This window comes from Kogia breviceps, chromosome 16, assembly GCF_026419965.1.
Source record: "Kogia breviceps isolate mKogBre1 chromosome 16, mKogBre1 haplotype 1, whole genome shotgun sequence".
Taxonomy (NCBI): Eukaryota; Metazoa; Chordata; class Mammalia; order Artiodactyla; family Physeteridae; genus Kogia; species Kogia breviceps.
In genome coordinates, this window is record NC_081325.1 from 29,498,415 (window position 1) to 29,512,941 (window position 14,527).

The 14,527-nt window shown below is 33.1% G+C and overlaps 1 long non-coding RNA gene across 1 annotated transcript in view; it reads left to right on the forward strand.

Moving 5' to 3' along the window:
• The window catches only part of LOC136792758 (uncharacterized), a 134,017-nt gene extending 121,382 nt beyond the window's left edge, over positions 1-12,635 (forward strand). Inside the window, exon 3 of the long non-coding RNA XR_010837109.1 lies at positions 12,567-12,635. This is a non-coding gene — a long non-coding RNA (uncharacterized lncRNA). The remainder of the gene's footprint in view (positions 1-12,566) is intronic.
• The last annotated feature ends 1,892 nt before the right edge of the window (positions 12,636-14,527 follow it).

Here is a 14,527-nt window from a genome sequence, read left to right on the forward strand (position 1 = left end):
AGGTCATATCAGAGGCCAAAATGTCTGCTGGATTTCAATCCACTACATCCACATTATATTTGAATTAAGGGAAGAAGAATGCTGTCTAATGTTAAAGATGCTGCCTAGAAGTTAGAGACACTCTTTCTACTTATATATCTTGGAAGAGAAAGGTTAAGAATAAAATCTACATTTAAGGAAAGAAAAAAGGCTGGTGACTAGTTTTAATGTCCTTTTAGGCATGCTAATCACAGATTTCCTGGCAAGTAAACTAGTGATATTTGCTAGCAGCAGAGTTTGTATCTACAGGACATATTTAGCAGGAGATAATTAGCAGATTGTCTAAGATTGTTTATAAGAAACAATTATAAATTCTATGGATCTGCAGGGAAAGTCTCCCTGGAAAATGTCACTGAAGAGCTATCACTATCTTAATATAAAATGGAAATGTTTTACAATTGAGATTACTCTCTTCTGCATAAATACTGCAGATGCTCATTTCACTTGATACCTCACATTTAAGTTGGGACCAGAGGAAGTCTGACTCAGTGAGAAAGAGCCCAGGAATCCCATTGGAAGTACTGGACCATTTTTTCACGATTCCTTGTGATCACTTGATGAATTGAAATTATTGGTAAAATTTAATACTAGGTAAGATTTCTGATTTGTCTAAGATATTTTGACTAACCAATACAATATAATGCCTCATTCTCATTGGCCAGTACTTAGTTACATATGGATACAAATTAGGCTAAACTATACATTTATTCTGAGAGACCATGTGTCCAGCTAAATATCAGGAATTCTGATTTTACCTTAAAAGAAGGAGGGTAACTAGGATAGGATAACTAGAAGGATAAATAGGGATCTCTGTAATTCACTTCTTTTTTATGAAGTATAGTTAATTTACAATACAGTATTAGTTTCAGGTGTACAACATAGTGATTCAATATTTTTATAATTATACTCCATTTAAAGGTATTAAAAATAATGGCTATATTTCTCTGTGTTGTACTGTACATCCTTGTTGCTTATTTATTTTACATGTAGTAGTTTGTACTTCTTAATCTGATACACCTATCTTACCCCTCACACCCTTCCCTCTCCTCACTGGTAACCACTAGCTTGTTTTCTATATCTGTGAGCCTGTTTCTGTTTTGTTTTATCATATCTGTTTGTTTTCTTTTTTTAGATTCCACATATAGGTGATAACATAAAGTATTTGTGCCTCTCTATCTGACTTATTTTGGTAGGCATAATACTATCTGAGTTCATCCACATTGCTGTAAATGGCATAATTTCATTTGTTTTCTTTTTTTTATAGCTGAGTAATATTCCTTTTTAAAAATATACTAAATTTTCTTTATCCATTCATCTGTTTATAGACATTTGGGTTGCTTTCATACCTTGGCTGCTATAAATAATGCTGCTATGAACATTGGGGTACCTATATTAGTGTTTTCATTATCTTCAGATATATATTTCCTTCCTTCTGCTGACTATGGGCTTTGTTTGTTCTTCTTTTTCCAATTCCTTTTGATGGCAGGTTAGGTTGTTTACTTGAGATTTTTCTGTTTCTTCAGGTATGCCTGTAGAGCTATAAATTTCCCTCTTAGGACTGTTTTTTACTGCATCCTATAGATTTTAGAAAGTTGTGTTTTCCATTTTTATTTGTCTCAGTATTTTCTGATTTCCTCTTTGTTTTCTTCATTGACTTATTTGGTTTTTAGTACCACATTGTTTAGTCTCCACATGTTTGTATTTTTCCCATTTTCTTCCTGTAATTGACCTCTAGTTTCATATAATTGTGATGGAAAAAAATGTTTGGTGTGTAATTTCTATCTTCCTAAATTTGTTGAGACTTGTTTTGTGAACTAACATGTGTACCTGAAAAGAATGTTCTATTCTATTGTTTCTGGTTGGAATGTCCTCTAGATATTTATTAAGTCCAACTGACCCATTGTGTCATTTAAGACCACTCTTGCCTTAATGATCTTCTGTCTGGATGATCTGTTCATTGATGTAAGTGAGGTGTTAAAATCCTTTACTATTATTGTATTATTGTCAAGTTCTTCCTATTTCTCTTAATATTTTCTTTATATATTAAGTGTTCCTGTATTTGGTGCATCGATATTAATGAGTGTAATATCTTCTTGTGTTGATCACTTTATCATTATATAATGACTTTCTTTACCTTTTGTTATAGACTGTTTTAAAACCTATTTTGTCTGACATGAGTATTGCTGCCCCCACTTTCTTTTCCTTTTCATTTGCATGAAGTCTCTTTTGTTATTGCTTCACTTTCAGTCTGTGTGTGTCTTTAGCTCTGAAGTGAGTCTCTTACAAGCAACATATAGATGGGTCCTGTTTTTTTTAAACCAATCAGCCACCTTATATATTTTGACTGGAACAATTAGCCTATTAACATTTAAAGGAATTATTGATAGGCATGTGCTTATTTACATTTTATTACTTGTTTTCTAATTGTTTTTGAAGTACTACTGTGTTCTTTTCCTCTTCTTTTTGTTTTACCCCTTGTGATTCGATTATTTTATTTAGTGGTATACTTCTGTTTCTTTCTCTCTAGATTTTGGGTGTCTATCATAGTTTTTTTTTTTTTTTTTTTTTTTTTATATGTGGTTATGGGGTTCATATACTTTGACTTATAACTATATCTACTTGTTTTAAACAGGTAGTCCTTTAAGTTCAAATGAATTTTAAATGATCTACATTGTTTACTCCCTTCCACTAGCTTGTGTTTTTGATGTCATATTTTACAACTTCATGTTATCAGTTTTCTGATTACAGTATAGTTATTTTACAATTTTTTGTCTTTTGATCATTATACTAGGTTATGTAAGTGGTTGATCCTTAGCTTTTACTATATATTTGCCTTTACTAGTGAGATGTTTCCTTTCCTATAAATACTTCTCCTTACAGCATTTTCTTTTCCACTTAGAGAAGACCCTTTAACATTTTTTTTTTTTCAGGTCAGTTTTGTATTGATGTATTCTTTTAGTTTTGGTCTGTCTGAGAAATTCTTTATCTCTCCATCTATTCTAAATGAAAATCTTGCTGCTTAGAGTATCTTACATTGCAGACTTTTCCCATTCAGAAATTTAAATATATCATGACACTCCATTATGGCCCGCAGAGTTTCTGCAGAAAATTCAGCTGATAACCTTATGGGGGTTCCCTGTATATGACTCTATTTTTCTCTTGCTGTCTTTAGAATTCTTTCTTTTTCCTTAACCTTTGCCTTTCTTAATTATATGTCTTGCTGTGGGTCTGTTTCGGTTCATCTTGTTTGAGAACCTCTCCTACTCTACATTTTCTACCACCTTCTTTCTCTCTTATTCTTCTTCTCGGACCTCTATAATATGAACGTTGGTATGCTTGTTATCCCAAATATCCTTTAAATGTTTTTAAATTTGTTTTGCACTTTGCTATTCTGATTCAGTGATTTACATTATTTTATCTTCCAGACCACTTATGTGTTTTTCTGTATCATCTGGTCTGCTATTAATTCCATCTAATATGTTTTTCATTTTCAGTTATTTTTTTCTCCAGTTCTGAGTTGTTTTGTTTTATATTTTCCTTGTTAAAATTCTTCCAGTGTTTATTTTTTTTCTCTAATTCAGTTAGCATTCTATTACTAATGCTTTGAATTTATCTGGTAAATTGTTTATTTATTTTTCATTAGTTGTTTTCTCAGGAGTTTTCTATTGCTCCTTCAATTGAGACAAATTCTTCTGTCTTCTTATTTTGCTTAGCTTTACATTTCTCTAGGAAATTAGGTGAAACAGTTACCTAATGCAGTCTTGAACAGATGTCCTTAAGTGAAAGTGTCCCTGTACAGCCTGTGTGTGCCCAGTGCCTTGGTGGGAGAGCTAGATTTGATATGAAAACAGCTCATGTCTTTCCTCAGGGTGTGCTTCAATTATCACCTCAGTAGGAGGTGGAGCTAGAGAAGCAGGGACTAAATCAAGAGCTAGATGTGATCCAGGGTTTTCCCTCTACTCAGTCACTGTCACCACACCCTATTCGGGGCAGGGTCCAGGTCTCAAGGTGCTGGAGCAAAAGCCTTGAGTTTTGGGACCAAGCTGGCTTTCTTTCCTTTAAGTGTGTGCATTTCCTCATCCCAGCACTAGTACCCCCACTCCAGAGGGGAGCAGTGCTAGAGCAAGAGGGGTCGGCATGGGTACTCAATATTTGGCAGATTGTGGGCTGTTGTCATCTATCCAGGGTCAGAGACCCAGACTTCTTCTGATGTTCTCCTTGTGAAAGCACTAAAAATGACTGCCTCCACCTTGTTTAGTCACTATCTTCAGCCAAAGTCTCCTCTGTCTCTCAAAGCTGGGCTCTCCCCCCAATCCTAGTGTGGAGCAGTGTTGTAGGGCAGGTAGGTCTTTGGTGGTCTCTCAGCATGTGTTGAGGTGCAAGTTGTGGTGATCTGGCTGAAGACAGAAATGAGGTTTCTTCTGATGAGCTGCCTGTGTTATTTCCAGCAATGGCTGTTCCTGCCTTGCTCAGATGCTGATTTGGCTCTGAGTCATGTGAGTCTCATCTATCTCAGGGTCAAGCTCTCAAGCAGGGATGGAGTGTTCATTTGGTGCAAACTAATGTGCACACCAGGGTGGTCATGGAAAACTAACCAGCCACTCCTGCTGTTTTCAATCCACCCTGTCTCAGGAGCAAACCAGCAAGTGGATGCACCTCATGAGTGGAGTCCAGGCTTCCCACAACCTCTTATTAGTCCCACTGGCCCTCCAACCAGCAGAGACTTGTCTTCGCTGTGTCAGGGCCCAGGACTCTGGTGCTCAATATGTGTCTCAAACTGCTCATCCCCTAGGGAGGATCTCTGCCTATGTAATCACCCTTTTAACCTACATCCCCTCCCAGGGTGTCAGGGCCTGACCTGATCATTTCTCTTCCTACCTGATTCTATGTGGATCTTTCCTACATCCTTGGTCATACAGGAGTATTTATGTCAGTGTCTAGTTAGTTTTCAGTGATAATTGTTCCACATGTAGATGAATTTTTGATATGTTTATGGGGGGAGGTGAGTTTCCAATCCTCCTACTCTACCATCCTGATCCCTCCAAGAACCTGTAACTGACTTCCAAATATATGTCCCATATAAACTCTCATAAATGTGCATCATAAGACATGTATAAACATGTGCACACATTGGAACTGATATTTTGGGAATTGTAAAGAGTAGTGAAAATGGTTGCCTTTGTTCCTTTGTCTCCTCACCTGAAAAGTCCCATTGGCAGTAGCTGCAGGAGTAGAAAGAATAACCCTGGTCCTCAGCTTTTCAGTCACTGGGGTACAGATATCAACATGTCCTTCCAGATATTCACTCAGGCCAGAGTCATTCTTTTTGTTATGTCTGAAGACCTGAACATCTACAGAAAATGCTGCCTTATTCTTGCTTCAGGATTTTCCATAGCTGGTCACTTGGTTTAGTCATCAGGTGTCAATTGTCTCCTTCCAGTCTAGAGCTGAGCCCATGACTTTGTTCACATAATGATGACATATCCAAAGTGATGCTAGGATTCAGGATTGCAGTAGGCAAGGAAGGGCAGCAAGCATGCATTCAAGATGCTGAGGCTGTCTTCCACCAACTGTCTTCTCTGTCTATCAGTTTTTAAAGTAAGTATAGCATATACAATATGATTTTATTTTTATAAATTATTTCTGTTAGTCAATCTGAATGAATTTATAAAAATATATCTGGTTGATTTAATGTCATCTATTGTTATTTCTGAGTGTTAGAATTAGGCTGATTTTTAAATACCATTCTGTTAGTTTCTTACATTGCCTTAATTCTTCAAGTAATCATATACTTTTTAAATGAGACATTTTTTTCTGAATCTCTTAAGTAGTAAAGCAATATGAACTCTAAGAAAACACAGATTTTAAACAATTTTCCTGTAGATAATGGCCCTAATTCCACACCTACAAAACATTCTGGAAATACAATGGTTTACCTCATAATTTGTTAGAAATTTAACAAAAAATAAATATTATTTTTGAAGAGTTTTATATTTAAAGCATCTATATCTTATACATCTCATGTTTTTCTATGCAAGTACTTATCAGCAAAAATAACTATGCTTCAAATCAAGCATAGCATGTTACATCTAATCTCTCCTGTATAAAATAAAAACTTCAATATCAACAGATATATTCACAAAAGAATATAATGTTAAAATCTAATGCTGCTAGAATAATTTCTGTTTAACTCACAATGTTTCTAAAGTCAACAAAATCCAGATTATCTACTAAATCTGTTTTGCATTCAGCAAGAACTTTTACGATCACTTTGTAAAATACATTTTTGGAAGAAGTGTATTTTCCATCAATTAAATGCAGATTCCATGCATCCTAAAGATCAAAGGTTTATCTGTACTTGCACCCAGGTATATCACAACAGTGAAAAGTTTATGTTCTTTTTCCATACTTAGCTGGTGCATATTCATGGCAATGAGAAGTGTCTAATTCTCTGCACACAATTTCAGTAGTTGAGGTGAATTAGCTTTCCTGTTTTCTTTGGCTCATATTAATAACGTAGAGTGTTCTTCAAAATGCAATATGATTAGTCATCTTTAATCAAGTTAATAAATTGACTAATAAGAATCTGCCCCGTGATCACTCTCTAGAGAAGTACATTAATCTATGTATACACTTGCCCCTTTCACCCAGAGAGAGGTCACTTATACTGTTTGCACTGCTGCCATATTAAGTGCATCCCAGAAAAGATAAACATCCATCTTGCTTCAATAAATGATAGTTCAGGTCCCTGGCTAACTTAGAAGATTGAAATCTCAGCATGCATATGGGAGAAGCTTTCAAAATTAAAGCAAAAAATAAACAAAATGGACAAACAAAAAAACCCAATCCCCCCCCCCAAAAAAAAAAAAACAGGCTTCAAATGTTTAGCATTTCTTCCAAGTTAGGAGGCTAGCTTATTAAAATGAATGCTTCTTTTCAAAAGCAACAGATTAAGTGTATAAAGAATAAAATGCATTTTATTATATCACTTTTGATTTAAAATTTTGTAATTTAGAACAATACTTATAATATCTAAAAATAAAAAGAGTTTTAGGCAAGCAATCATGAAATGTGTCAGAGTTAAGCTACAGAATTTTTTTAAAGAGAAAAAAGATGTTTTACAGTTTCTAGATCATTTGTCATAATATAACAATTCTATAAATAAGGTGCATTCAAATTTAAAAGGTGTAAGATTAAAATCAGTTCAAATTAAATGATGAGAAAGAAACATAAATCTTCCACTAGGTATTCAGAAATGTATTAAAACCACAATGTCCTTAAAACAATGCATACTGAAATACATAATGCTGTAATTCTTGTAATGTGTCTCAAATCAGAGCCACAGCCTGAATGTAAGACAACTTTTGCATTCATTCTGAGATATACCTAACAGTCCAACCCCTAGTCCTTGCATTTTTTTAAACAATAAATTCCGTAAGATGTAGGGAAAATGAAGGCCATTTATTTCCAACTTCTCACTGGACTATAAGGCAGCCCTCAGGTGTGTTTTTTTGCATTTTTGAAGTTGGTGGAGAGAGAAAGAAAATAAGTATTTTTATGGTGCTTGTAGCCTGACTTTCAGGAATTTGCTGCTCCCACTCTGCAATGTTAGCAATAACACATATTTATATTATACCATCACCCTATACTAAGTGTTATTTTCTCCATTTTCACAAAAGAGAAACATGGAACTTAGTTGTGGAGCTTAACTTTCTTTGAATGAGTCAGGTGGCAAAAGACACCAGCATATTTGGCTTTAAATTCTTACATTTATAATTATTACAAGTGTAGTTGATCTACAAATGTGTGTGCTTTATATGCCATGGCTAGATATGACCCTAGTGCTATGGACAGTTTCCATCGTCCATATATTTGACAAAATGCTTCATTTCACACAAACAAAAGATGTGAACCTGTGTAGGTCAGAACTTGAATTGGAAGCCACTTTTATATTCTCAAATAGATGGAATATTTATATTCATAAAACAGATGAGAGAGCCAAGAGACAGCTTGCAGGTACAGAAAAGAAAGAAACACGAAATATAATCTTGGGTAATGTCCAATATTGAAAATTTAAAAGTCACAGCAGTAGAAGGAACACCAATGAGAAAACCAGGTGCCACTAAATCAAATTAAGAGAAATTTTAAAATTAAAGATGCATTAAAAATACTAAAAGGAGTTCCACAATGTCAAAGACATGGCTGTAGATGGTGTCAGGCAAAATGTGGATTTCACAAGCTGAAGTTACAGAGGAAGTATGAAGCCAAGAAGATTCCTTTGGACAACATAGAGACAAGGGAAAATGTGAAAAAAAAAATGCTCTTCATAGAAAAGATCTCAAGTATCAAATGTGATAGACCCTGCTGGTGAAGAGACACTCAGGGTAGATCTATTGGAAAGGAAATGATTCCAATCAAGATGAGATGATGAAGATATGAAATAAAAAATATCTCTAAAGAAGATAAGCTGGATTTTATGGAGTATTTCAGATTCATCAATGGGATATTTAATTTTGCCTTTTATTAAACAATCATAATTTTAAATTATTAGATGTGGTTCTTGCCTCCCACATTATCCTGCAACATTGATGTAAACACTGATACAATAAAGGTTATACATATTAGTAGCACGATGACCTGGAAGAATTAGAAATCACTTATGTGGACACAGCAATATAAGATCTAAAATACAATATGTGGGGACAAATATATATATATTTCTCTATAAGCAAACCTAATATCATGTCTAGTAAATGTAAACTAGTGGGACCAGAAGAAGACCTAAGAAGAAATAGAGTAACATTACAGTAAAACTCTGACATAACATGACTATATTCTTCCCACCTCTGTCTCCCCTTCCAGCTTTGTTCATGGTCACAAATGAGGCAGAAATGCCATAATTCTAGTCAAAAGTAGGTCTGTATCAGAGCTTTAGTGGATGAAATTTTTCAACCTATTTAAAAGAAACATATAAATAAACATAAGAAAAGATTCTCAACTTCAGTGGTTATAGAAAATGGAAATTAAAATCACAAAATAGCAAAGATCAAAAGTCTTGACCATGCTAAGTTCAGGCAGGTGTATGGAACATGGGAGCTCTCATATGATGCTAGAGGGAGTACAAATTGGTAGAAGCAATATGGAAGACAAGGAAGCATCTCCTAACTGTGAATATATGAACCCAGTAATTTTAATTCCAGTTATATACCTGATATAAATGTGTGCATATGTTCCTCTAAGGATATATAAGAATATTCATAGCAGTACTATTTGCAATACTCCCAAAGTGGAAACTACCCAAATGCTCATGAACAGTAAAATGAATAAATGTATGTATTTATATTCATCTAACAGATAATACAAAGCAATGAGAATGAGTAAGCTGTAAATATGAACAAGAAATCAAATGAATTTCAGAATCTTAATGTTGAGTTAATAAGTTAGAGATAAAATAGCACTTAGTGTATACTGATTCCATATATATATATGGAGTACACACACATACACACATATATATATATATTGATATTTATACACACATATATATGACTTGGATATTTCAAGAATAGGCATACAAATGGTTACTATTGGTGATGTAGTAAGTGGAAGGAGGTCTGATGGAGTTTCTGGGGGTTATGGTAAACTTATATATCTTAATGTGTGGAGTGTTTCATGGGTTAAGTTCTATATGAAAATTCATCAAGCAAAACTTACTTTTCCATATGTATGTTATTCACCAATTGTATTAGTCTATCAGGGCTGCCAAAACAAACCACAGACTGAGTGGCCTAAACAACAGAAATTTATTTTCTCACAGTTCTGGAAACTAGAAGTCCAACAGCAAAGTGTCAGCAAGTTTGGTTTCTCGTAAGGCCTCTCTCCTTGGCTTGTAGACAGCTATCTTCTCACTCTGTCCTCAAATGGCCATTTCTTGTTATGCACTTGTTGGTATTTCTTCCTCTTCTTATAAGGACACCAGTCCTATTGGAGTAGGACCCTACTGTTTTGATTTCATTTAATCTTAATTACCACCTTAAAGCATCTATCTCCAAACACAGTCATATGGAAGGGTTAGGGCTATAACATATTAATTTTGGGGTTACATAATTCAGTTCACAAATATTAAACAATACATAATAATAATTAATTAGTTCACAAAAAGAAAGAAAAATAAGAAATATAGCATCTACAATCTGAAAAGTACCTTACATGGCAATTTTCTTCCCTCATTCCTTTCGTTTGCTATTCTTGTATTTCCCTTACACAACTTGACATAAAAAGAACATTAATATTGCTCTCCTTGTTCACCTCTATGTTTACATCAACTGTATTGTGCATCTACCTTTAACCAGCAGAACTAGCATCATTGCTCATGTTTCTAATGAAAAGAGTTGGGAATATTTATCCTGCAAACTTTAGACAAAACATTGAAAAATTTGAGTGTAACAAGTTTCCCTTTGTCTGACCGTTTTAGAATAAAACTACATTAAGATATTTTTAAACTCTCATCTTTCAACCACATTCAAATTTAAATCAAAGTTGGAATCTAAATTACTGGTGTAGCACTATGTTAATTAATGAATACTTACTATGAAATTAATAAATAAGAAATTTCAGTGTCATAAACTTTATTAAAGTTAAGAATTTTAAAGGTCAAATTAGAAAACAACTGTTAAAGGTTAAGGCTTTTTAACAATTAAATATGTTATAAATCTGTATTGTACATTGAAATGTTTAGTTTGAAGCAATTTATCAATATTCTATCCAATTTTGTTGTTGAATAATATGCAGAAGACAGTGTGTGATCTGGGATTATACAGCTTGTTCTTAGAACTTAGCAAGCAATTTTAGAAGCTTTAGATATCCAAGGTAACAATTTTGAAGTTGGATGAACTGTAATCTTTGAATAAAATCAATCTAACACCCAAGATTTTCAATACAAATCATATACAGTACATTTCAAAAGTATACCAAAAGTAAAGGACTGAAATACATGTAAGTAATCCATGGCCACAAGGGTTTATGAACAGCTGGTTTATTTTTCACTACCCATAAGCCTTTGAATTTAGCTGTCTGTTTTTTACATTTCAACATGTGGTGCTTATAACATACTTAATAATCAAAACTACATAGCTGTCATAAATACAAGCCCCTAGTTACAACATATTAAACACATAAATAAACACATATGAAATACACACAGCTATTCAAGAGTATAGAGTGATTTTAAAATATTATATATTGAAAAATAATATTTAAAAACATCCATCAATTTTCATTTTCAAGAAAATTATATATCTATTTTTCTACTTAGTATTTAAAAATAGAACAAAGGTGTGGCTTGAGCATAGCATATGAAAATGCATCATATTTCCTCTAAACCACACATGCAATGGAAGAAACTCATCTGATATTTTTGTATATCTGTTTGCTTTTCTGAATTATAGAAAATAGGTCAACTTATAGATTCTTTGATAAATCTATTGCATGTTTATGTCTATTGAAATAAATTTAAAGGACTATAAACTCAGTTCCATCAATTAATCTTATATATAAAGATGCTTATAATATATATTATTTTATATATATATCAGAAGGCTGATAGAAAAATTTGGTATTTTTTCATACTTATTGATTTAATTAAAAATTAATTGTAACTTGTTTAAAAAAACTCCTAATTCCTTCCAGGTTTGTAAAACTATATGCATCCACTAAACTAATGTAAATATTACTTATTATGTAATGTGATAAAGTTTGGGGGAGCACTTTCTGCATAACTGGAATTGACATATCCTTTAGAGTATAGAATAATCAGTCCACTGGGACCTATGGGCCAAATTTGGCCTACCACGTATTTCAGTAAAGTTTCCTTGGAACACTGACCCACCCATTCATTTGCATTTACTTTCTGTGAGTATGTTGTCTCTACAATGCCAGAGTTGTGTAGTTGCAACAAAGACTGCATGACAAGCAAAGTAAAAATATATACCACCTGGTCCTTCACCAGAAAATAGTGCCAAACCTTCATATGGAGGATTATGTGTACATGCAGAAAAGTTAACCTCTTTATGGACAATAAAAAGAATGGAAACTTACAGGGATTTTGCAATTATCAGAAGATGCATTATGTGAAAGCACTTTAATGCCAATATTAGTGCATGTTTATATATATTCAATAGATGTTTAACAAAATTTTCATTAAAAATTTATCTACCAATATACACTGAGCACATAGCAAATGTCAATTAGTCAGGTGTTTATATAAATGTGAAGAGTTCTTTCTGAGTTTCATCTGTCTTGTTACTTAAAATATACCAATACTTTATATCTTACTTTACATTGTAGTTAAAGTTATACCAATAACAAAAAAGTAATAAATTTTATGTTTGAGAATGCCCTTTATTTTCTGAATAATCATAGAAATTATACTTTACTTTTGCACCCCATCCTTGCCAGACTTCTTGTTTTTAAATCCAGAGCCCCACTACTACCTAACGTGAGATTTTGTTCATCTTAATATCTTTCAGATTCTAAAAGATGTAATGATGAACATATGTGACTATCCATGAAGTGGTGGGAAGAGGTTGGATTCTCGATGTATTTTGAAGGTATAGTCAACACAGTTTCCTGAATAATAACATGTGGAGTGTGAGAGGAGTCAAGGTTTATTGCCATATATATATATATATATATATATATATATATATATATATATATCTTTTAATTTAATTTTAAAAAAATCTTTAAAACAGGAGAATAGTCCTTCTCTTGACAGACATGACAAAGACTATGTGCTGTAGATTTTAAGTAAAAACATTAGGAGTTTATTTTCAAATATGTTAACTAAACTGCTTAAACTTTATTTGGGTGATTTTATATTCTAGATTCTTAACACATAAAAGCATACATGAAGATGACACCTAGACTTTTCTCAAATAGATTTCTGCTTAAGTGTATTTGAACAGGACCGAATAACGTAGAATGGCAGAAAGTTATTTGTTTTCCTATACATTACCAAAAAAATAAAAATAAATAGGAGAAGCAAAATTGAACTCAAGTGTTGATCTCATGATGCCTCAGTTTCCCATAATAGTACATCAATTAAATTTGAACTATTTTCTGAGGATATCAGAATGACAGAAAAACGATTTATATTGAAATAAATTGCTTTTATTAAATGCATAGAGAAATGAGATGAATATTTCTGAAAATGTATACATAAATTTAAATACATTTTCAAAACAGCAAATATGTAGCATTTCCCACTATTTCACTATGGTGTTATGAAGTCATTTTGATTTCCCAACTGAATGAACATTCTCACAGCTTTTTACTTATGCAATGAAGAAGTGAATGGAGTGTAATTTATGGTTACACTGTGTAGTTGTCACCAGGGGAAGAAATAGAGCTATATATAAAAGTATACATTTTTTATTTCCTTAAAACTCCATCCCAGTCACCTTCAATGAACATTAGACTCATTCTACGTTACTGTTCCTTGACCTAAATGAATACACTGTAGAACTTTTCTTTATCAGTTGTATGAAAGGCAAAACAAAACTTCTTTTAATATAAAATTAAAAGGAAATCTTTTAGGTTAAATAATGAACAGCACTATTATTTTCAAGAACAAAATCAAAGTGTCCTGATGCATGTTACTTAAAATGAAGGTTTATAAACTATTAATTTGTTTGTACCCTGAATATAGTCTGGAGTAATTAAATTATTAAAGAGAGTGTGTATTCATGCCCATGTTGCCAGAAATGGGAAGGACGCCTCCCAGGAGTAACTCTTCAGAACTGTTACCTGACAAGCTTGTGCTGCTAATCCAACAGCAGGCTAATAAACCAAGAGATGAGGTGTTGGGGCAAGGCATAGTGACTTTATTTGGAAAACCAATGGCCAAGAAGATGGTGGACTAGTGTCCCAAAGAGCCATCTTACCTGACTTAGAATTCAGGCTCTTTTATACCAAAAGGGGAGGGGGTGCGGCTGTTTATTGCAGACTTCTTGGTGCCAGCCAGACCCAGAAGGGGTGTGGTAATCTTTTGTTCTTGCAGCTGTTCATGTTTTGACATCTTGAAGTTAATCCTAAGTATTATCATTTAGAAAGCTTAATACACTCTAACATTTAAAGGTATTTTTGTTTCTTTTTCCTGCATAGACAAATGATTTATTTTTTAACTGGAAGATGTTTTGTTACTGGAAGTATTATATTCCATAAATGATCCATAAGTTTCAAAATAACCTTTTTTTCCCCAAATTCCTGCCCTATGCAATCTGATTAACTTATCATAAGTAACAAAATAGCAATAGTTTTTGTTGTTTTTGTTTTTTTCTGGTGGAGCTATGACAGTTTAACTTTACTTAAAATGCTTTCTGATAACTAATGGTTCAAAAATTAACCAGTAAATAATCTATAAAAAATTTCAATAACTTACTGAGTAATTGAAAGTTAAAATCAATCTTATTCTCAAACAATTGTTGCA